The following is a 23,113-nucleotide window of genomic DNA, read 5'->3' on the forward strand; positions in this document are numbered from 1 at the left end:
AAGCTTCTCAACGATGGGACTTACCTCTCTGGAAGTGTCTAAGTACGATAGACCGGGTAGGTAGCCGTCCTGCTTTGCGGCTTCGAATTCCGAAAGCAGATCTCCAAGGTCGCAGAGCTTCTGTGTGAGGGTGCCAGTCAGTTCCTTCTGTAACCTCTAGATGGCACCTTCACTTGTTTGTTCCTCTTTTGTAGGACCAAAATAAATTGAACAAATAAACTGCAACTAAAACTCTAATAAATCTTTAAATAAAGCTTAACAAATCAAATTAAAATTTGGTCGTTTAATCCAATTATGCACTCCAGTCCCCGTGGCGCCCACCGGTCACGGAAGTGCTCGAGCACGCCGGCGGACACCGCGTGCTCCATCTCCAGGGCCACCCAGGCGCGAACATGGCCGCGGAAGAGAGGGAGGCAATCTGGTTGGATGACCCCCTCGACCGCCCGCTTCCTGGACCAATTAATGGCTTTTTTTGCCAGGCCCAGGAGCAGACCCACGAGGAGGTCCTCCAGCCTGCCCGCTCCCCTCCGCACCGGGTGACCGTAGATCAAGAGCGTGGGACCGAAGTGCAACCAAAAATCAAGGAGCAGCCCCTTCAAATAATGGAAGAGGGGCTGCAACCTCACACATTGAACATAAACATGGAAAACGGACTCCTCCAGACCGCAAAACAAACAGGCGGCCTGGGTGTCCGTGAACCTATTTAACAATATATTGCACGGGACTGCTCCGTGCAACACCCTCCAGGTCAAGTCCCCAATAGAACAAGGGAGGACTCCCGCATAGAGAGCCCTCCATTGGGGACCTCCGCCTCCGCCGGAAGGCAAAACGGCACGCCACGTCCGGACGGCAGGTGAAGATGACAAAGTGGAAGGTGTGCAGGAGCAGCCCGTACAGGAAACCCCTCCGTGCGGAATGAAAAGGCACGGAGGGCATCTCCTCGAGACGGCTCAAGTTGTGAGGCACCGGTCCCCGAGGGGGGTTTCGGGGCAGGGCGTCGATAAGGAATTCCGTCCGAACGGGGGAAAGCTCGGACGGGATCGCCCCACGTGCTTGAGCCGCCTCGATACACCTCGTGGCGCCGGGGTGCAGCGTTGCTTTCACCGCCTCGATGGCATCGACCGCGAGCCGGACGTTGTCCCAAGACATGCGCCGTGCCAACTCCTCCGGCGCCATCCAGCCCGCTCCTCCACCATCGAGTAGGTCCCCGATTCTAGTCACCCTGCCAGGCACAGCCCTGCGTTCCGCCAGCCACCCGAACTCGCGGACGTGGAGGTGCGGATTCCTGAACAGCAGCTCCCGGGGGACAGCCACCATTCCTGATGGGGGAGAGCTCCGCCTGGAGGCGACGTAGTTCCAAACCCATAGCAGTTCCTGGTAGAAGACAGGCAGCTCCCGCAGGCTGGCACGCCTGCCGCCCACTTCCAAAAACAGGAGCTGCATGTCGTAATTGAGGCCGTGCAGCTGGCGGAAAAAATACGTCGCCAGCGCACACCATCTCGGAGGATTCTCGACGTACACGTATCTCTGCAGCGTCTGAAGACGGAAAGTCGCAGCCTGGGTGCGGAGGGACACCAACGCCTGACCGCCCTCCCTAAGCGGGAGACTCAGAACTGCGGCAGAGACCCAGTGCTTCCTTTTGTCCCAGAAGAAGTTGACGAGCTTCTTCTGTATCTTGGCAACAAACGCAGGGGGAGGGATCAAAGTGACGAACCGGTACCACAACATGGCGGCCACCAGTTGGTTTATGACCATCGCTCGACCCCTGTAGGACAACACTCGGAGCAATCCTATCCAGCGTCCTAAGCGTGTGGTGACTTTGGCCTCCAACTCTTGCCAGTTCGCCGGCCAGGCGTCCTCGGCAGGGCTGAGGTAGACTCCCAAGTAGAGGAGGTGTGTGGTGCTCCAGGCGAAGGGCCTGAACTCCTCCGGCAGGGAGTCCACCCGCCACTGACCCACCAGGAGTCCAGAACATTTCTCCCAGTTGATCTTGGCGGAGGATGCGTCCGAGTAAATCTGCTGGCATTCCCGCATCCTCCGCAAGTCAGTGGGATCCATGACCGTGAGGAGCACGTCATCGGCGTAAGCCGAGAGGACCACCTCCACGCCCGGCCCTTGCAGAGCCAGCCCCATCAACCTCTTCCGCAAGAGGTGCAGGAAAGGCTCTACGCAAACGGCATATAACTGGCTGGACATGGGGCATCCCTGACGCACCCCCCTCCCGAAGCGAAGGGGCGCCGTCAAGGACCCATTAACTTTAATCAGACACTCCGCGGCAGCGTACAGAAGTCGGATCCGGGCGACAAAATGCGTCCCGAACCCGAATGCGCGCAGAGTCCCGAAGAGATACTCGTGATCCACCCTATCGAACGCCTTCTCCTGATCCAGGGAAAGGAAGGCGACCGACAGACCAGCCCTCTGGGAATGGTGAACCAGGTCCCGGACCAGATGGATGTTATCATGGATGGTCCGGCCCGGGACCGTGTAGGACTGGTCGGGGTGGATCATGTGGGCCAGCACGGCGCCTAGGCGAGCAGACATAGCCCTGGCAAAAATGTTATAGTCCGTGCTGAGGAGGGAGACCGGGCGCCAGTTTTTAAGGAGGCGGAGATCACCCCTCTTAGGCAGCAGGACAATAACCGCCCTGCGCCAAGAGAGGGGCATCTCCCCGGTTGCCGAACTCTCCCCCAGGACCCGCGTGTAGTCGCCCCCCAAGACATCCCAGAACGCCCCGTCGAACTCCACGGTCAGCCCGTCCAGCCCCGGGGACTTTCCCCTAGAGAGCTGGCGGAGGGCGCCGGTCAGCTCCTCCAGACTCAGAGGAGCGTCCAATTTTTCGGCGTCCTCCAGGCCGACCTTCGGCAGGTCCTCCCACAAAACTCCGCGCGCATCCTCGCTGGACGGATCCTGAGAGAACAGAGCCCCGTAATAGGCGCGGGTCTCCGCGCGGATTCCCTCCGGACCCGAGACCAGAGATCCGTCGTCGGCCAGCAGCTCCAAGAGCTGCTTACGGACCCCCCGTCTTTTTTCCAGCGAGTAGAAGAAGGGGGAGCCGCGGTCCAGGTCCCGCAGGAACTGGATCCGCGACCTCACGTACGCGCCTCGGGACCCGACAAGCTGCAGGTCCTTCAGCGTGCCCTTCTTCTCTTCGTACACCATCCGCAGGGCCGGGTCCTCGAAGACTTGACCGAGACGGGACTCCAGGTCGAGCACCTCCTTCTCCAACTGCCCGACCCGGGCCTCCCGCCTCATGGTCGGCCCCTTCGCCTACTCCTGACAGAAGAGACGGATGTGAGCCTTGCCCACATCCCACCATAGCCTCAAGGAGGGGAAGACCCCTCGCTTCCTTCTCCAGCCGGCCCAGAACCGACTAAACGAATCCCGGAACCGTGCGTCCTCCAGCAGCAGGTTGTTAAAGTGCCAATACGCGGACCCCCCCCCCCGTGCGCGCAGCAGAACGAGCTCCGCCCACACCAGGTGGTGGTCCGTGCACAGCACCGGCCGCATGGAAGCCGCCAGAACGCAGGAGACCTATGCCCGGGAAATGTAGAGGCGGTCGATTCTGGACGCTCCTCTCCCAGACCTCACGCAAGTGAAGGCGCTGGAGTCGGGATGGAGATTTCACCAGACGTCCACCAAGTCGAGGGACCCGACCAGGTCCCTCAACTTCTCCATCGCCGCCGGGCATGGCAGGGTGCCCGTGCGGTCCCTCGCCTCGAGGGTACAATTAAATTCCCCCCCGAGGATGACGCACTCGCCCGCGTCGATGGAGCCCAGAAGAGTGGACACTTCTTCAAAGAAGCGCGCTTGCTGCGCACCAGCCCCAGGGGCGTACACGTTCACTAGATGGAGCGGCACGCCCCCCAGGCGAACAGTGACCTGGAGCAAGCGGCCCGGCACGAGCTCCTTGACCCCCAAGATCTCCGGCTGAAAATGCGGGGCCAGCAAGATAGCCACCCCACTGGAAGCACTGGAGAGGTGACTCATGCTGACCCTTCCTTGCCACTCCAGGAGCCACGTGGCCTCGTCTCCCGGAACGGTGTGGGTTTCTTGCAGGAAGCACACCGCATACTTCCCGTCCCGAAGGACCGAAAAGTTATTAAATCTGCGGCTAGCTTCCCTGCTGCCGTTGATGTTGAGGCTGGCTATGGTTATCTTCATTTCAGAAGCATAATTCACCCTCTACTTAAGACTAACGGGGGAAGGGAGAGGGCGGCCGCTGGTCAACCGCCACTCCCTCAGCAGCCCAGTGAGGAACGACCGGAGCTGATGCCACTTGAGCGGGCTTAAGGCCGCGTCCGCGCCCATGGTTCTGACGGCGGCGCGGGCCGACCCAATGAGCAGCGCCAGTCCCGACCATCTTTTGAAGGCCAGCCGGGTCCTGTGACGACCCTGGCACGTGGCCACAAAGTCCCGGAGTTCCCCGATGGAAATGAGGTGGGTCCCGGCGAGGGGCGCGAGGTCATCCATCGCCTGATCACCGATGGATTCCCAGTCGTCCTCCGCCCCCTCCACCGAGTCCCCGTCCTTGTCCGGGGGTCGCCACCGGCGGCCGACCCGTCTGTCACGCAATGCGCAGTGAACGGCTCGGCCGCGACGGCCGGCCCCGCCTCCGCCCGGATCCCACCCCCAGGATCAGTGGCGGAGGATTCCTCCCTGGGCTCCCGTAGGGGCGCCGGGCCAGAAGACGGCGGCGGTTCGGAGCCCCCCTCCGCCCCAGGCGCCGGAACGACCGGAGAGACCGGAGAGACCAGAGAATATGTAAAACCGAGCTCCACCAAGTCGCCCGGCGCCGGAGACACAAACGGAGGACCTTCCACTACCACGCCACCGGCCTCCGACCCAGCAGAAGGGGGATTTCTTGCGAAATCCTCGACGAGGTCGAGCAGCACCTGGGAAATGTCCGGGCTGCTTTGGGCGAGCTCATTTTCCGCGAGCTCGCCCGACCCAGACTCCAGGCCGCCCGACTCATCGAGGGGTAACGCCACCGAAAGGGGATCGATTACGTCCGCGGGTTGTTCCGCAACCCCCCCCGCATCACGGGTAGGGTCTCGTCCCCATCCCCGGGAGGCACGAGCTGGACAGACACCTCTGCCTCAGCCTCCCTAGGGACAGGCGACCCCTGCCGATCGCCCACGATGGTGACAGCGGTGGGGAGGGGCGCAGCACCCGCGGCAGGCGACGACTCCCCCTGTCCGGAGGGACCTTCCTCCTCCTGGTCCTCCTCCTCGTCCTGGGGGTCGCGCCTTCTTTTTAGAGCGGAGGGGTAGTGGGAGAACTCCATTTCCGCAGGGGCCTCCCCCGCTCCCTCCGATGGAGCAGGTTTGTCGGGTCCCCCCGGCCCGAGCCCGGCCGCAGGTTTTGATGCTCCCGCCTCAGCGGTCGCGGCCACAGGCTCGGTCACGGGGTCCCCCCCGCTCTCGCCCTCCCTGATCAACTCGGCGATGCTTTCAGGTGACAGGGGCGCCAAGTCCAGGGGCACGCCCTCCCACCCCACGGTGTTTATTTTTCCGCGCCCTCTTCCCGACCGGACGCACTTCCTCCCCCTCGCCGGAGGCCTGGATGGCATCGACCGCCGACGACGACCGCACCTCGGTAGTATTTGTTTGGGGGGGGCGCGGCCAGACCCGGGGGGAGGAGCGTCGGCGGCGCCAGCCTCGGCCACGCCAGATGACCCGGCGGCCTTGGAGGCGGGGCAGTTTTTTCGTATATGCCCCACCTCCTTGCAGGCGTGGCACCGCACGCCGTCCGTCATCCAGAAGACGCGGTGAAGGGTCCCCTCGTGGAGGACCGAAAAAACCCCGTCGGTCTCCCTCTCCCGCGCCAGCTGAACGAAGGCCTGGCGCCAGAAGGAGAAGACATGGCGAAGGCTGGCTTCCCGGAATCCGAGCGGGATCGGCGTGATCCCCGACCTCACCTCCCCAAGTTGGAGCAAGTGGGGGAGGAGGAGCTCACTCGAGATGTAGGGCGGGACGTTCGATAATACGACCCTCTGTGCGGTGGCCTCTAGAGGGTCCACCGGCAGGAAGGTCCCACCCACGGTGAGCCCCTTGGTGATGGCCAGGGCCACCGCCCGCTCCGACTCCAGGAAGAACACAGCCTTCCCGTACATTTTCGAGGCGGCGAGTATGGCTGGAGGGCCGACAACCCCAGCCATGGCCTTCACGCACGCCTCGATCGTCATGTTGGGGTGGGTGTAGCTCTTCACCCCAAGCTTCTTTGTTATAAGTCGGAACGGCGACGGGGCAGCAGCAGAAGCGGGAGCAGCCGTGGCTTTGGCCGTCGCTGCCGCATAGGTCATTGCCGGCCCCGTCACCGCCGAAGATGTGCAAGCCATAATGGGGTGGCTCTTTAAAGAGCTACACACACCCCAAGTCACAGGCCTGAAGGTGTTAAAAGGCCTCAGGTAGGTTTTTTTGTTTTGAGTCTTCCCTTGAGCAGAGGGAGCTGTTAAACTAAAGGTCTGCCTCTCCCCTTGATGGTATTAATTGGGAGAGGGGCCTTCCTTCCCTCTGCTCAAGTGGCAATTAATAGATTTAAAGGAGGTGCCTTTCCAGAGAGGCAAAGAGAGGACAAAGAGAGAGAGAGGGGGGGTGGTGGGAAGGAGGGGGGCCGCAAAGGCAGGGTCCCCACTCAAGGTGGTATTTGGTGGGTGGGTGTCGGCAGGGTGCACTCCCCGATGGAAAAACAAAGTCTTATGCAGATGGTCTTCGGGCAGGGGGAGAAGATGTCTTCGCCTGGGTAGGCTGGAGAAAGCCCAGGCTCAGCCCCACACCAGGTCTTCTCAATGTAAGGGAAAAAGCTTCACCTGGGCAGCTCCAGCCGACCCAAGCCAGGCTTTCTGGCCCGTCTTCTTTCCGCCCCCCGCCTAGAATGCAAAGTCTTTAGGGGAATGCACAAAAGACACCCACCTGCAGATGTTGAAGGATGCAGCTCCTCCCCTCCTTCCAAGATGGAGCTGAGTGGTGTTCCTCTCCCCTCTCTCCCTCTCCTGGACTGGAGGCCAAATTGGGAGGCAGTGATGGAAGGCCTCTCCAGTTGTAATGCTGGCCTCCTCTGTCCTCTCCTCCTCTCTCCCCAGGCACCTCAGTAGATGAAGATGGTTGAAGTTGGTTGATGGATGGTTGCTGGTAGTGGTGGCCTGGGGTCTCTCCTTCCCCTCCACTCCCAGGCCAAGGCGACCACACACTCTCCACTCAGCAGCTCAGCAGCAGCACAACCTGCTCTACAGAGAGCAAGGTCTGCAATGAGGTTGTGAGGGTGCCAGTCAATTCCTTCTGTAACCTCTAGATGGCACCTTCACTTGTTTGTTCTCTTTTGGTGGGCCAAATAAATTAAACAAGTAAACTGTAACTAAACCAGTCAAAAACCTTTAAATAAACCTTAACAAATCAAATTAAAATTTGGTCGTTTAATCCAATTATGCACTCCAGTCCCCGCGGCGTCCACCGGTCACGGAAGTGCTCGAGCGCGCCGGCAGACACCGCGTGCTCCATCTCCAGGGCCACCCGGGCGCGAACATGGCCATGGAAGAGAGGGAGGCAATCTGGCTGGACGACCCCCTCGACCGCCCGCTGCCTGGACCAATTGATGGCTTTTTTCGCCAGGCCCAGGAGCAGACCCACGAGGAGGTCCTCCAACCTGCCCGCTCCCCTCCGCACCGGGTGACCGTAGATCAAGAGCGTGGGACTGAAGTGCAACCAAAAATCGAGGAGCAGCCCCTTCAAATAATGGAAGAGGGGCTGCAACCTCACACATTGAACATAAACATGGAAAACGGACTCCTCCAGACCGCAGAACAAACAGGCGGTCTGGGTGTCCGTGAATCTATTTAACAATATATTGCACAGGACTGCTCCGTGCAACACCCTCCAGGCCAAGTCCCCAATAGAACAAGGGAGGACTCCCGCAAAGAGAGCCCTCCATTGGGGACCTCCGCCTCCGCCGGAAGGCAAAACGGCATGCCACGGCGTGTCCGGATGGCAGGCGAAGATGACAAAGTGGAAGGTGTGCAGGAGCAGCCCGTACAGGAAACCCCTCCGTGCGGAATGAAAAGGCACGGAGGGCATCTCCTCGAGACGGCTCAAGTTGTGAGGCGCCGGTACCCGAGGGGGGTTTCGGGGCAGGGCGCTGATAAGGAATTCCGTCCGAACGGGGGAAAGCTCGGACGGGATCACCCCACGCGCTTGAGCCGCCTCGATACACCTCGTGGCGCCGGGGTGCAGCGTCGCTTTCACCGCCTCAATGGCATCGACCGCGAGCCGGACGTTGTCCCAAGACATGCGCCGCACCAACTCCTCCGGCGCCATCCAGCCCGCTCCTCCGCCATCGAGTAGGTCCCCGACTCTAGTCACCCTGCCAGGCACAGCTCTGCGTTCCGCCAGCCACCCGAACTCGCGGACGTGGAGGTGCGGATTCCTGAACAGCGGCTCCCGGAGGACATCCGCCATTCCTGACGGCGGAGAGCTCCGCCTGGAGGCGACGTAGTTCCAAACCCATAGCAGTTCCTGGTAGAAGACAGGCAGCTCCCGCAGGCTGGCACGCCTGCCGCCCACTTCCAAAAACAGGAGCTGCATGTCGTAATTGAGGCCGTGCAGCTGGCGGAAAAAATACGTCGCCAGCGCACACCATCTCGGAGGATTCTCGACGTACAGGTATCTCTGCAGTGTCTGAAGACAGAAAGTCGCAGCCTGGGTGCGGGGGCACACCAACGCCTGACCGCCCTCCCTAAGCGGGAGACTCAGAATCGCGGCAGAGACCCAGTGCTTCCTTTTGTCCCAGAAGAAGTCGACGAGCTTCTTCTGTATCTTGGCGACAAACGCAGGGGGAGGGATCAAAGTGACGAACAGGTACCACAACATGGCGGCCACCAGTTGGTTTATGACCATCGCTCGACCCCTGTAGGACAACACTCGGAGCAATCCTGTCCAGCGTCCTAAGCGAGTGGTGACTTTGGCCTCCAACTCTTGCCAGTTCGCCGGCCAGGCGTCCTCGGCAGGGCTGAGGTAGACTCCCAAGTAGAGGAGGTGCGTGGTGCTCCAGGCGAAGGGCCTGAACTCCTCCGGCAGGGAGTCCACCCGCCACTGACCCACCAGGAGTCCAGAACATTTCTCCCAGTTGATCTTGGCGGAGGATGCGTCCGAGTAAATCTGCTGGCATTCCCGCATCCTCCGCAAGTCGGCGGGATCCGTGACCGTGAGGAGCACGTCATCGGCGTAAGCCGAGAGGACCACCTCCATGCCCGGCCCTTGCAGAGCCAGTCCCGTCAACCTCTTCCGCAAGAGGCGCAGGAAAGACTCCACGCAAACGGCATATAACTGGCCGGACATGGGGCATCCCTGACGCACCCCCCTCCCAAAGCGAAGGGGCGCCGTCAAGGACCCGTTAACTTTAATCAGACACTCCGCGGCAGCGTACAGAAGTCGGATCTGGGCGACAAAATGCGTCCCGAACCCGAATGCGCGCAGAGTCCCGAAGAGATACTCGTGATCCACCCTATCGAACGCCTTCTCCTGATCCAGGGAAAGGAAGGCGACCGACAGACCAGCCCTCTGGGAATGGTGAACCAGGTCCCGGACCAGATGGATGTTATCATGGATGGTCCGGCCCGGGACCGTGTAGGACTGGTCGGGGTGGATCATGTGGGCCAGCACGGCGCCTAGGCGAGCAGACATAGCCCTGGCAAAAATTTTATAGTCCGTGCTGAGGAGGGAGACCGGGCGCCAGTTTTTAAGGAGGCGGAGATCACCCCTCTTAGGCAGCAGGACAATAACCGCCCTGCGCCAAGAGAGGGGCATCTCCCCGGTCGCCGAACTTTCCCCCAGGACCCGCGCGTAGTCGCCCCCCAAGACATCCCAGCACGCCCTGTGGAACTCCACGGTCAGCCCGTCCAGCCCCGGGGACTTTCCCCTAGAGAGCTGGCGGAGGGCGCCGGTCAGCTCCTCCAGACTCAGAGGAGCGTCCAATTTTTCGGCGTCCTCCAGGCCGACCTTCGGCAGGTCCCCCCACAAAACTCCGCGCGCATCCTCGCTGGACGGATCCGGAGAGAACAGAGCCCCATAATAGGCGTGGGTCTCCGCGCGGATTCCCTCCGGATCCGAGACCAGAGATCCGTCGTCGGCCAGCAGTTCCAAGAGCTGCTTACGGACCCCCCGTCTTTTTTCCAGCGAGTAGAAGAAGGGGGAGCCGCGGTCCAGGTCCCGCAGGAACTGGATCCGCGACCTCACGTACGCGCCTCGGGACCCGACAAGCTGCAGGTCCTTCAGCGCGCCCTTCTTCTCTTCGTACACCATCCGCAGGGCCGGGTCCTCGAAGACTTGACCGAGACGGGACTCCAGGTCGAGCACCTCCTTCTCCAACTGCCCGACCCGGGCCTCCCGCCTCTTGGTCGACCCCTTCGCGTACTCCTGACAGAAGAGACGGATGTGAGCCTTGCCCACATCCCACCATAGCCTCAAGGAGGGGAAGCCCCCCCGCTTCCTTCTCCAGCCGGCCCAGAACCGACTGAACGAATCCCGGAACCGTGCGTCCTCCAGCAGCAGGTTGTTAAAGTGCCAATACGCGGACCCCCCCATGCGCGCAGCGGAACGAGCTCCGCCCACACCAGGTGGTGGTCCGTGCACAGCGCCGGCCGCATGGAAGCCGCCGGAACGCAGGAGACGTATGCCCGGGAAATGTAGAGGCGGTCGATTCTGGACGCTCCTCTCCCAGACCTCACGCAAGTGAAGGCGCTGGAGTCGGGATGGAGATTTCACCAGACGTCCACCAAGTCGAGGGACCCGACCAGGTCCCTCAACTTCTCCATCGCCACCAGGCATGGCAGGGTGCCCGTGCGGTCCCTCGCCTCGAGGGTACAATTAAAATCCCCCCCGAGGATGACGCACTCGCCCGCGTCGATGGAGCCCAGAAGAGTGGACACTTCTTCAAAGAAGCGCGCTTGTTGCGCACCGGCTCCAGGGGCGTACACGTTCACTAGATGGAGCGGCACGCCCCCCAAGCGAACAGTGACCTGGAGCAAGCGGCCCGGCACGAGCTCCTTGACCCCCAAGATCTCCGGCTGAAAATGCGGGGCCAGCAAGATAGCCACCCCACTGGAAGCACTGGAGAGGTGACTCATGCTGACCCCTCCTTGCCACTCCAGGAGCCACGTGGCCTCGTCTCCCGGAACGGTGTGGGTTTCTTGCAGGAAGCACACCGCATACTTCCCGTCCCGAAGGACCGAAAAGTTATTAAATCTGCGGCTAGCTTCCCTGCTGCCGTTGATGTTGAGGCTGGCTATGGTTATCTTCATTTCAGAAGCATAATTCACCCTCTACTTAAGACTAATGGGGGAAGGGAGAGGGCGGCCGCTGGTCAACCGCCACTCCCTCAGCAGCCCAGTGAGGAACGACCGGAGCTGACGCCACTTGAGCGGGCTTAAGGCCGCGTCCGCGCCCGTGGTTCTGACGGCGGCGCGGGCCGACCCAATGAGCAGCGCCAGTCCCGACCATCTTTTGAAGGCCAGCCGGGTCCTGTGACGACCCTGGCACGTGGCCACAAAGTCCCGGAGTTCCCCGATGGAAATGAGGTGGGTCCCGGCGAGGGGCGCGAGGTCATCCATCGCCTGATCACCGATGGATTCCCAGTCGTCCTCCGCCCCCTCCACCGAGTCCCCGTCCTTGTCCGGGGGTCGCCACCGGCGGCCGACCCGTCCGTCACGCAATGCGCAGTGAACGGCTCGGCCGCGACGGCCGGCCCCGCCTCCGCCCGGATCCCACCCCCAGGATCAGTGGCGGAGGATTCCTCCCTGGGCTCCCGTAGGGGCGCCGGGCCAGAAGACGGCGGCGGTTCGGAGCCCCCCTCCGCCCCAGGCGCCGGAACGACCGGAGAGACCGGAGAGACCGGAGAATATGTAAAACCGAGCTCCACCAAGTCGCCCGGCGCCGGAGACACAAACGGAGGACCTTCCACTACCACGCCACCGGCCTCCGACCCAGCAGAAGGGGGATTTCTTGCGAAATCCTCGACAAGGTCGAGCAGCACCTGGGAAATGTCCGGGCCGCTTTGGGCGAGCTCATTTTCCGCGAGCTCGCCCGACCCAGACTCCAGGCCGCCCGACTCATCGAGGGGTAACGCCACCGAAAGGGGATCGATTACGTCCGCGGGTTGTTCCGCAACCCCCCCCGCATCACGGGTAGGGTCTCGTCCCCATCCCCGGGAGGCACGAGCTGGACAGACACCTCTGCCTCAGCCTCCCTAGGGACAGGCGACCCCTGCCGATCGCCCACGATGGTGACAGCAGTGGGGAGGGGCGCAGCACCCGCGGCAGGCGACGACTCCCCCTGTCCGGAGGGACCTTCCTCCTCCTGGTCCTCCTCCTCGTCCTGGGGGTCGCGCCTTCTTTTTAGAGCGGAGGGATAGTGGGAGAACTCCATTTCCGCAGGGGCCTCCCCCGCTCCCTCCGATGGAGCAGGTTTGTCGGGTCCCCCCGGCCCGAGCCCGGCCGCAGGTTTTGATGCTCCCGCCTCGGCGGTCGTGGCCACAGGCTCGGGCACGGGGTCCCCCCCGCTCTCGCCCTCCCTGATCAACTCGGCGATGCTTTCAGGTGACAGGGGCGCCAAGTCCAGGGGCACGCCCTCCCACCCCACGGTGTTTATTTTTCCGCGCCCTCTTCCCGACCGGACGCACTTCCTCCCCCTCGCCGGAGGCCTGGATGGCATCGACCGCCGACGACGACCGCACCTCGGTAGTATTTGTTTGGGGGGGGCGCGGCCAGACCCGGGGGGAGGAGCGGCGGCGGCCCTAGCCTCGGCCATGCCAGACGACCCGGCGGCCTTGGAGGCGGGGCAGTTTTTTCGTATATGCCCCACCTCCTTGCAGGCGTGGCACCGCACGCCGTCCGTCGTCCAGAAGACGCGGTGAAGGGTCCCCTCGTGGAGGACCGAAAAAACCCCGTCGGTCTCCCCCTCCCACGCCAGCTGAACGAAGGCCTGGCGCCGGAAGGAGAAGACATGGCGAAGGCTGGCTTCCCGGAATCCGAGCGGGATCGGCGTGATCCCCGACCTCACCTCCCCAAGTTGGAGCAAGTGGGGGAGGAGGAGCTCACTCGAGATGTAGGGCGGAACGTTCGATAATACGACCCTCTGCGTGGTGGCCTCTAGAGGGTCCACCGGCAGGAAGGTCCCTCCCACGGTGAGCCCCTTGGTGATGGCCAGGGCCACCGCCCGCTCCGACTCCAGGAACAACACAGCCTTCCCGTACATTTTCGAGGCGGCGAGTATGGCTGGAGGGCCGACAACCCCAGCCATGGCCTTCACGCACGCCTCAATCGTCATGTTGGGGTGGGTGTAGCTCTTCACCCCAAGCTTCTTTGTTATAAGTCGGAACGGCGACGGGGCAGCAGCAGAAGCGGGAGCAGCCGTGGCTTTGGCCGTCGCTGCCGCATAGGTCATTGCCGGCCCCGTCACCGCCGAAGATGTGCAAGCCATAATCGGGTGGTTCTTTAAAGAGCTACACACACCCCAAGTCACAGGCCCTACGGTGTTAATGGCCTTGGTAAGGTAAAAAATGTCTTCCCTTGAGCAAAGGGAGTTTAAAGTAACTGGCCCGCCTCTCCCCCTGATGGAATTAATTGGGAGAGGGGCCTTCCTTCCCTCTGCTCAAGTGGCAATTAATAGATTTCAAAGGAGGTGCCTTTTCAGAGAGGCAAAGAGAGTTGGTGGGTGGGTGTCGGCAGGGTGCACTCCTCGATGGAAAAACAAAGTCTTATGCAGATGGTCTTCGGGCAGGGGGAGAAGATGTCTTCGCCTGGGTAGGCTGGAGAAAGCCCAGGCTCAGCCCCACACCAGGTCTTCTCAATGTAAGGGAAAAAGCTTCACCTGGGCAGCTCCAACCGACCCAGGCCAGGCTTTCCGGCCCGTCTTCTTTCCTCCCCCCGCCTGGAATACAAAGTCTTTAGAGGAATGCACAAAAGACACCCACCTGCAGATGTTGAAGGATGCAGCTCCTCCCCTCCTTCCAAGTTGGAGCTGAGTGGTGTTCCTCTCCCCTCTCTCCCTCTCCTGGACTGGAGGCCAATTTGGGGAGGCAGTGATGGAAGGCCTCTCCAGTTGTAATGCTGGCCTCCTCTGTCCTCTCCTCCTCTCTCCCCAGGCACCTCAGTAGATGAAGATGGTTGAAGTTGGTTGATGGATGGTTGCTGGTAGTGGTGGCCTGGGGTCTCTCCTTCCCCTCCACCCCCAGGCCAAGGCGACCACACACTCTCCACTCAGCAGCTCAGCAGCAGCACAACCTGCTCTACAGAGAGCAAGGTCTGCAATGAGGTTGTGAGGGTGCCAGTCAGTTCCTTCTGTAACCTCTAGATGGCACCTTCACTTGTTTGTTTCTAGCCCTTTGTTAATTGTTCCTAGCCTCCTATGTTAATTCTTAACGGCCTGTTAGCTGTTCATGGGTTTTACCTGGTTTTCTTGGTATATAAGTTCTGTGGTTGCTTTCCTCTGGGCGCAGTCCTAACCGGGGACTAGCCTTTGCTCTGTGGCTGCTGGCTTTGACTAGCTGGCTGCCATGGTTCTCGAGCTCTGTATTTAAGATGTATCTAAGTCTTTGTTCTTGTTGTTGTTAGTCTTGATAAGGTGCTGGGCTGGACTAGCGTGTTGCCATGTTGGCGCTTGTCTTGAGCTCTGTATTGATAAGCCTGTTACCCCTGTGGCAGCCCCTCATGATAGCTTGTCTCGAGTCTCGTCTCGGCAAGCTGGTTGCGCTTGTGGTAAGCTTATCCCAGCTCAGTATGGACAAGTAGGTTGCCTCATGGAAGCTGTCCTGAGTTCCTATTCTTGACTAGCCGTTTTGTAACTTGTCTCGAGTTCTATGTATGTTGTTGTGTTCCTTGTATGAATCTAGTTATGTGTGAATCTAGTAAAGTACCTTAAAGATTGTATACCTGCCTCTCGCCTGGTTTCTGCACTTGGGTCCAGAACCTACCTTGCCCGGAGAGCACGGCCCCGTATCTACACGGCCCCGTGGCTCCCCACACCCGTGACAGTAGGACTGAGCCGTATATGGACCCAGCAGAAACCAACCAGCCAAGGTTTGAAACTCTCGAGTTAATTTTTTGAGCTGTTTTGGGCAAATATTTGGTCTCCTAGGACGTAGACTCCCCACTGTGTCGGTGTTTAATTTTGAGTCTCCTAGGAGGAAGACCCCCACTGTGTTAAGTTTTCAAGTGTACTTTCAAGTCTTCTGTGTTAAACTTCCGAATGAACTTTCAAGTTTCCCACTGTGTTAAATTTTCAAGTCTTCTGTGTTTAAATTTTCAAGTGAATTTTCAAGTCTTCTGTGTTAAATTTTCTAGTGAACTCTCTCGTCTTCTGTGTTAAATTTTCAAGTGAACTTTCAAGTTTCCTGGGCCTTCATTGTGTTTACTTTCTAGTTAACTTTCAAGCTTCCTGGGCCTTTACTGTGTTAGACCCCAAGTGAACTCTCAAGCTTCCTGGGCCTCTACTGTGTTAAACCCCAAGTAAATTCTCAAGCTTCCTGGGCCTCTACTGTGTTAAACCCCAAGTAAATTCTCAAGCTTCCTGGGCCTCTACTGTGTTAGATTTTTTGAGTAAATTTTCAAGTCTCCTATGTTAAATTCAAGTGAACTTTCAAGTCTTTTGGACCTTTATTGTGTTAAGCTTTCAAATTCTCCTACAAAAGAGAGACTTTCAAGTTCTTCTGGGCAAATTAAGTTTTCAAGCTCTCCTGGACAAATTAAACTCTCAAGCTCTCCTGGACAGGTTAAGCTTTCGAGTTCTTCTGGATCGTATAGACTCTCGAGTTCTCCTGGATAGGTTGAATTTTCGAGCTGTCCTGGACAAGACAACTTTTGAGCTCTCCTGGATTGGATACCTTCGAGTTCTCCTGGACAAATATAATCCATTGAGCGTGCTACCTCTGGAGAATGATGGCTTCATTGCTTACAAAGATTTTGGTCATATGATTGCCACGACATGTCCTTGCCGCTAGTGGATGAGGAGGATGATTCTGTCTTGAGATTTCTGAACATCTGCAGTTTGTGAACAGTTGGAATGGGAAATATCATTGCTTGAAAAGCTAAGAAGATTCGCCCTGTGTATTCGAGCCCTGTGTATTCGAGCCCTGTGTATTCGAGCCCTGTGTATTCGAGCCCTGTGTATTCGAGCCCTGTGTATTAGCGCCCCTGAACTTCTCAGGGATTTTCGCTGTCGCTATCCTGATTGTCCAGAGGGAACGTCAGGAGCCGTTCCTAGGGGAGGGGGTCCTGTGAGGGTGCCAGTCAGTTCCTTCTGTAACCTCTAGATGGCACCTTCACTTGTTTGTTTCTAGCCCTTTGTTAATTGTTCCTAGCCTCCTGTGTTAATTCTTAACGGCCTGTTAGCTGTTCATGGGTTTCACCTGGTTTTCTTGGTATATAAGTTCTGTGGTTGCTTTCCTCTGGGTGCAGTCCTAACCGGGGACTAGCCTTTGCTCTGTGGCTGCTGGCTTTGAATAGCTGGCTGCCATGGTTCTCGAGCTCTGTATTTAAGATGTATCTAAGTCTGTGTTCTTGTTGTTGTTAGTCTTGATAAGGTGCTGGGCTGGACTAGCGTGTTGCCATGTTGGCACTTGTCTTGAGCTCTGTATTGATAAGCCTGTTACCCCTGTGGCAGCCCCTCGTGATAGCTTGTCTCGAGTCTCGTCTCGGCAAGCTGGTTGCGCTTGTGGTAAGCTTATCCCAGCTCAGTATGGACAAGTAGGTTGCCTCATGGAAGCTGTCCTGAGTTCCTATTCTTGACTAGCCGTTTTGTAACTTGTCTCGAGTTCTATGTATATTGTTGTGTTCCTTGTATGAATCTAGTTATGTGTGAATCTAGTAAAGTACCTTAAAGATTGTATACCTGCCTCTAGCCTGGTTTCTGCACTTGGGTCCAGAACCTACCTTGCCCGGAGAGCACGGCCCCATATCTACACGGCCCCGTGGCTCCCCACACCCGTGACATTCTGGGGTTCCTTACTCGTCAACCTCGGAAAGTTCTCCAACCTGTCAAAGAGAGCCCTTTCAATGGCTTCGGGCGAGCCGTAGCTTTCTTCTAGCCTCGCCCAAGCCATCTTCAACCCCACTGGCAGACATCCCACATTGGCCGCTTTTATCCTGCATGCCTGTCCGGCGGACTCTGGGCTGAACCATTTGATAAGGAGGCCGAGCTCTTCTCCTGCCGACAGGTCTAAGCCCGATATGGCATCATGGAAGCAGGACTTCCAAGCCCGATAATTCTCCGGCCTGTCATCAAACTTGGTTAACCCTGTAGTCACCAGCTGGGTGCGTGCAAGGTATTTGGCAAGGTTGTAGGTGCTGGGACCTGTGCCAGGGTTGCCTTGGCTAGGGGCTCTGTTGGGGGTCTCAAGGAAACGAGAGGGGGTTTGCTGCTGACTTTCTCTATTCAGCATTCTATTCCTCTGCACCGTGTCTTCCGTTCTGCTGGGGGAGGCTCTGCGGCTTGAGGCACGCTGTCTACTTTGACCTTAGTTGGCAACTTGGGACATGTTATATGAGGTGCTTGCGTCTGTAGAGATGTGCAGGCCTTCATCCCTTTCTCTTGTAAACTGTATGTCAGCATGGTCACTCACGTAATCTATGGTGCGCTGTCGTGGACTCTGCCACGAAACGGGAATGAAAGGTTTGTAAGCTGTCTCGGGATCAGCTCCCTCCAAAATTGCCTCGAATACTTGTGTCTCAGCTAATGTAGCATCTATCTCTTTTTGTTGCTGCAGAGCGTCTAATGTGGCTTGGAGATGGGCCTGTTCAGCTTGGCGTTCAACTTGGTGACGGGCCTGTTCGGCTTGGCGTTCAACTTGGAATCGGGCCTGCTCAGCTTGGAGTCGGGCCTGTTCGGCTTGGAGTCGGGCCTGTTCGGCTTGGAGTCCGGCCTGTTCAGCTTGGATTCGGGCCTGCTCAGCTTGGCGTTCAGCTTGGAATCGGGCCTGCTCAGCTTGGAGTCGGGCCTGTTCGGCTTGGGGTTCAGCTTGGAGACGGGCCTGTCTTACTTTTATTTCTATTTCACTCTTCGCATGCGCAGCTCTGGCTTGAGCTGCTACTAGCTTAGCCCGTGCTCTGGCGATGGCCACGCTTACTCTAGAACCACCTGATGACCGTGAACCAGCTTGTGATCTGACGTAACCGGAGCTTATCGACCGATTGTCACCTTCTACAGTTTCGTCTGCCTGTTTAAGGTCTTCTACTCGCTGCAAAGCATTTTCGTTATTATCTTCTGACATGTTGATGTGAGGTAGGTGTGCTCTACGAGGTTAAGGCTCACACTGGGTTCCTCCTGCTCCGCTCTTCACAGCTAGCCGTATTGTTATCTTTTCACTGTACTGGCCTCGCTAGACGTGCTCCTATCTAGTTATCCAGCAAGTTAAACACTCATTCAAATAATTCCTCGTGAAGCCGTTTCGCTGTTTTGAAGCTTTACTTGAACAAATTTGTGAAACTGTAAACAAAGACAAAGTATGTTTTGTACATAAACTGAGTACTATACATTCGATATTACATAGGAAGAAAGGTAGAAAGGTCAAATGACCTCTCACACAGGAAGAAAGGTAGAAAGGTCAAATGACCTCTACTGCACTCAAACACTGCTAACACATAACCACCACCAGAGGGTGTTATCTGCATGTAAAATGTCCATAAGTCCAGAACACCTTCTCTATTTGCGCATACCGGCACTCTGTAGCCGTCATGGAGCGTGACGCATATGCCACTGGTCGCCATTCTCCTTCATCTTCCTGTAGAAGGACAGCCCCTAATCCATCCTTAGAGGCATCTGTGGACACTTTTGTCCTCTTTTCAGGGCAGAAGAACTTCAGTAGGGGTTCACTTGCTAGAATGTGTAGCAGCCCCTTCCATTCATTCTCATGTTCATGTCCCCATTGGAACTCTGTCTCTTGGTGCAGCAGTTTTCTCAAGTGAGCAGTTTTCACTGCCAGATTTGGAATGAATTTCCCTAGGTAACTAACCATGCCAAGGGCCTGCTGAACCCCTTTCTTGTCCTTTGGTTTTTCCATGTCATGTATGGCCTTTACCTTTGACTTGTCTGGCTGAATCCCTTCTGCAGAAATCTTGTCCCCGAGGAATGTGATTTCATTGACGCTGAACTGACATTTCTCTTTATTTAGTTTGAGTCCATACTGCCGTATCCTCTGAAGTGTTTTTTCCAGTCTGGTGTCGTGCTCTCCCTGAGTGGAGCCCCATACTACCAGATCATCCACGTACACCCGCACACCATCCAGGCCCTCGATGATTTGCTCCATTGCTCTGTAGAAGATTTCTGGGGTGGAGCTAATGCCGAAGGGCAGGCGCTGGTAAGAGTATTGACCAAATGGGGTGTTAAAGGTGCACAGCTTAGCACTCTCTTCATCAAATTTCAGCTGCCAGAATCCATGCGAGGCGTCCATCTTGGGGAAGAATTTTGCTCCTGTCATTTCGCTGACTATTTCCTCTCTCTTAGGGATTTGATAGTGCTCTCTTTTTATATTAGCGTTAAGGTCCTTGAGATCCATGCAGACACGCAATTTATCAGTCTTTTTTGAATTGACGCAAACCATGGAATTTACTCAGTCAGTCGGTTCCTCAGTCTTCTTTATGACACCTAGTCCCTCCATGCGGTCTAGCTCTTTCCACAGTTTCTCACAGAGGGCCACCGGAACTCTCTTGGGTGCGTGAATCACAGGTTGTGCGTCATCTCTCAGTTTGATGGAGTATGTAAAGGGCAGTGCTCCAAAACTCTGAAATACATCTGCGTACTTGTGTGTTATAGCATCATGCTTTATATTTGTACTGTCTTGGGGGGCACTCTGCACACAGTTCAGTTCATTAATAGTATAGACTCGTTTTACCAAGCCCAAATCCACACATGCCTTATCCCCCAACAGTGACTCATGTCCTTCAGGCACTATAACAAACATCAATGGGTGAATGCGATTTTTTACCTTAACATTCAGCCTACACGTTCCTTTTGTTTCAATACTTTGTCCATTGTACGCCTTCAAAGCCACTGTCTTGTTCAGTATTTTTGGTCTCACTTTGAGATTCCGTGCATCACTCCAGCTTATGAGGTTTGCCTTAGCACCTGTATCTAGCTTGAAGGGAACAATGGTGCCATTTATCAGCAAGGGGGCTATCCAAACTTCAGTCTTTAGTCCTACGGAATGTACTTCCTTTTCCATATCTTTACCCTGTTTTAAGTCATTTTGCACCATTCCAACATACAAAGTCTCCGATTCCATGTCTTCAGTCTCAATAGCATGCACTGTCTTTTTACCTTCGGTTTTCTCTTCCCAAAAGCACATTTTAGCAAAGTGATTCCTGCCTTTACATTTTGCGCAGTTCTTCCCATAAGCCGGACATTGTCTTGCCACGTGTCTCTTGCTGCACTGTCTGCAATCTTATGGCGTCATAGTCCTGAACTCTGTGCGCCCTCTTGTATCCCTTCTGTGGACTACATCCACTGGTAGGTTGTCCAGTCCCAGCGCTCTCACGCCCGTTGCTGTAGTTCTCCCATCGAATGTTTGCGTGTGCATGGCTGAGAGTTCACTAGCATGACATATTTTTACTGCAGCATCCAAAGTTAAGTCATTGTCCCTAAGCATTCTCTCCCTCACCTTCTTGTCAAGTATTCCGAAAATGACCTGATCGCGTATCATCGATTCCTTCAAGTCTCCAAAGTTACATGTTTGTGCTTTTGTTTTCAAGTCCGTCAGAAAAACATCAAAGGATTCTCCTTGCTTTTGCACGCGGGAGCGAAAAACAAATCTCTCGAACGTTTCATTCTTTTTAGGTGTGCAGTATTTATCGAACAAATCTATCACCTTGTCCAGATCATTTTTGTCACCTTCAGCTGCAAACGTAAATGTATTATACAGCTCGATTGCCTGTGAGCCAGCCACTGTTAGCAACAAAGCTACCTTACGTGTTCCAGAGCTAGTCGTGGCATCGATCGCTGTGAGGTAGAGAAGAAAGCGTTGTTTGAATTCGTGCCAATTTTCGTCCAGATTTCCTTCAAGTTGCAGGCTAGTCGGTGGTTTTATCCCTTCCATTGTTGTGGTATGCCCGTATCGTGCCTTCTATAAATCCTGGTACCATGTAATGTTATCGTATATCTTAGTATTAAGAGGCTTACGAGTAGATATCGTTGAGTACTCTTTATTAGGTCTTGAGTCAGTGCCAGCTCGTGCAGTACTGCTGCATGGCCAAGATGGCTTCCTATTTATACGACTGCCGTCCAGCAGCTGTCTTTACTACAACTACCATAAAGCAGCTGTCTTTACTACAGCTACAGTTACCTGTACACTTTGCTAATATATCTTGCAGCTGTTGGGAGGTATATTGTACCATAAATTTGGAGGCCAAAAGAGGGTTCCGGGGGATGTCTGGATCTATGGTATATTTTTCCTGCATCATGGGACACATTTCCCCACCCAGCTCCCAGTCATTACAGTGATAATAGGCTGTCGGTTGGGCTAACTCCTCCCAATTGACCTCATCATCAGCCCTGCCTTCATCATCGAACCCATCTTATCAAACTTGTCTTCGTCATCGAACTCGTCTTCATTATCAATATTGTCTTCATCATGGGCCCTGTCATGGACCAAATTATTCCTCTCTTTGCTGCTAAGGCCCTTTCCAATGTTTCTACTTTTCTGTTACACCGCATATGAGAGACTGTGTCACCGTTTCTTTTCTCGAGCCAGTGCTGCTTCAAAATCCGAGCTTACTCACAAACTCCAGAAAGAATGACAGTCATACCCAAAAGACTTTGAAATGTCAAGCTGCCGTTTTGAGGGCCAGAAATAAAAGGATCAAAAATCTGTGTTATAAGAGTGTAATGTGGATGCATCTCAATTTTGATTCAGATTTTAGGCTTTATTTTATTTCTGCTGGTTTTATGTCCCTTTTTTATTCCAATTAAATTGCTGTTCCAGTAGAAGAGACCAATTCTGCCGGACCTTCTCCAGTGCACATATAAAAATAGTCCTACCTGCCGCAAGTCCACCTGTGCTCCCCTTTCTCAGTTGCCTCTTCCCTTTTAATCTCCAACTTCTGGCTTGGCTCCAGAGAGGAGCTGTTGTATTTCCCACCTCTCCCTGAGGACATCGGGTGGAGGCGTGATCGCTCCATCCCCCGCCCACCCGATGTCCACCTATATAATGTTAATCAGTTCCATGGCGTCGTGCTTTGTTACTCGTGGAGGTAGGTCATACAGGAAAGGGTGCACTGATTTGATGATAACTTATTTAATCGGATAATGATTATTGGCATAGTCATTTTAGGGCAAAGCAGGCTGATGTGTTGCCATGTTTTTAGATGGGTACTGGATTGAAGTATTTTTCCTTTATTTGAAGGTGGGGGAGAAGGAGTTTCGGCATTCGTCTCAAAGGAAGACTGTGTTAAACAGAAAATAATTCAGTGATCAGTTGCGCTCTAATGCCCCTTGCAGCAGTCACTGAGGAGTCCTCTGAGTGTAGGTCAGTGTGATGCTCTCCTCTATGTAGTTCTGCCTCCAAAGCAGCTCAGACCACCTCCTCAGGAATATCAATTGTCAGGCCTTTTTGTATGGTGAAATTGTGCAGGACACAGCAGGCTACAACTGTGCATGACACATGAGCAGGAGCATACTAAAGAGGCCCTCCCGATCGATCTAGACAGCAAAAGCACCCTTTGCAGACCAGGGTCTCTCAATGATCAATCATGTAGAGGTGCGTGCCTCATTGTTGCACTCCTTTGCTGTTGTTTTGGCCACTCTTAATGGATGTCATTATCCATGGGATTGGCAGTAGGCTTTGTTACCCACAAGCTATCCTTTCATCTGATCCTCTTCCCTGAAATGATCAAGGAGAGCTTAATTTCAAAGATTGAATGCATTGAGACAACTTCCAATATATCTCTCATTGGCGTGCAGGATTCTTTGCATGTTGTGACACACAATCCTTACATTCAGGGAGTGCAAGCCCTTCCAGTTGAGGTACTTGAGGGGGTTTTCTGTAGGAACTCGCAAAGCAACATGGGTGCCATCTATTGCACTCTGGACCTTGAGAAAGCCAGCCACCTCATAAAACTGGGGAAAGAGGCAACCTAACA

This window comes from Somniosus microcephalus, chromosome 5 (assembly GCF_052327205.1).
Source record: "Somniosus microcephalus isolate GS21.2 chromosome 5, FLI_Smic_1.0, whole genome shotgun sequence".
Classification (NCBI taxonomy): Eukaryota; Metazoa; Chordata; class Chondrichthyes; order Squaliformes; family Somniosidae; genus Somniosus; species Somniosus microcephalus.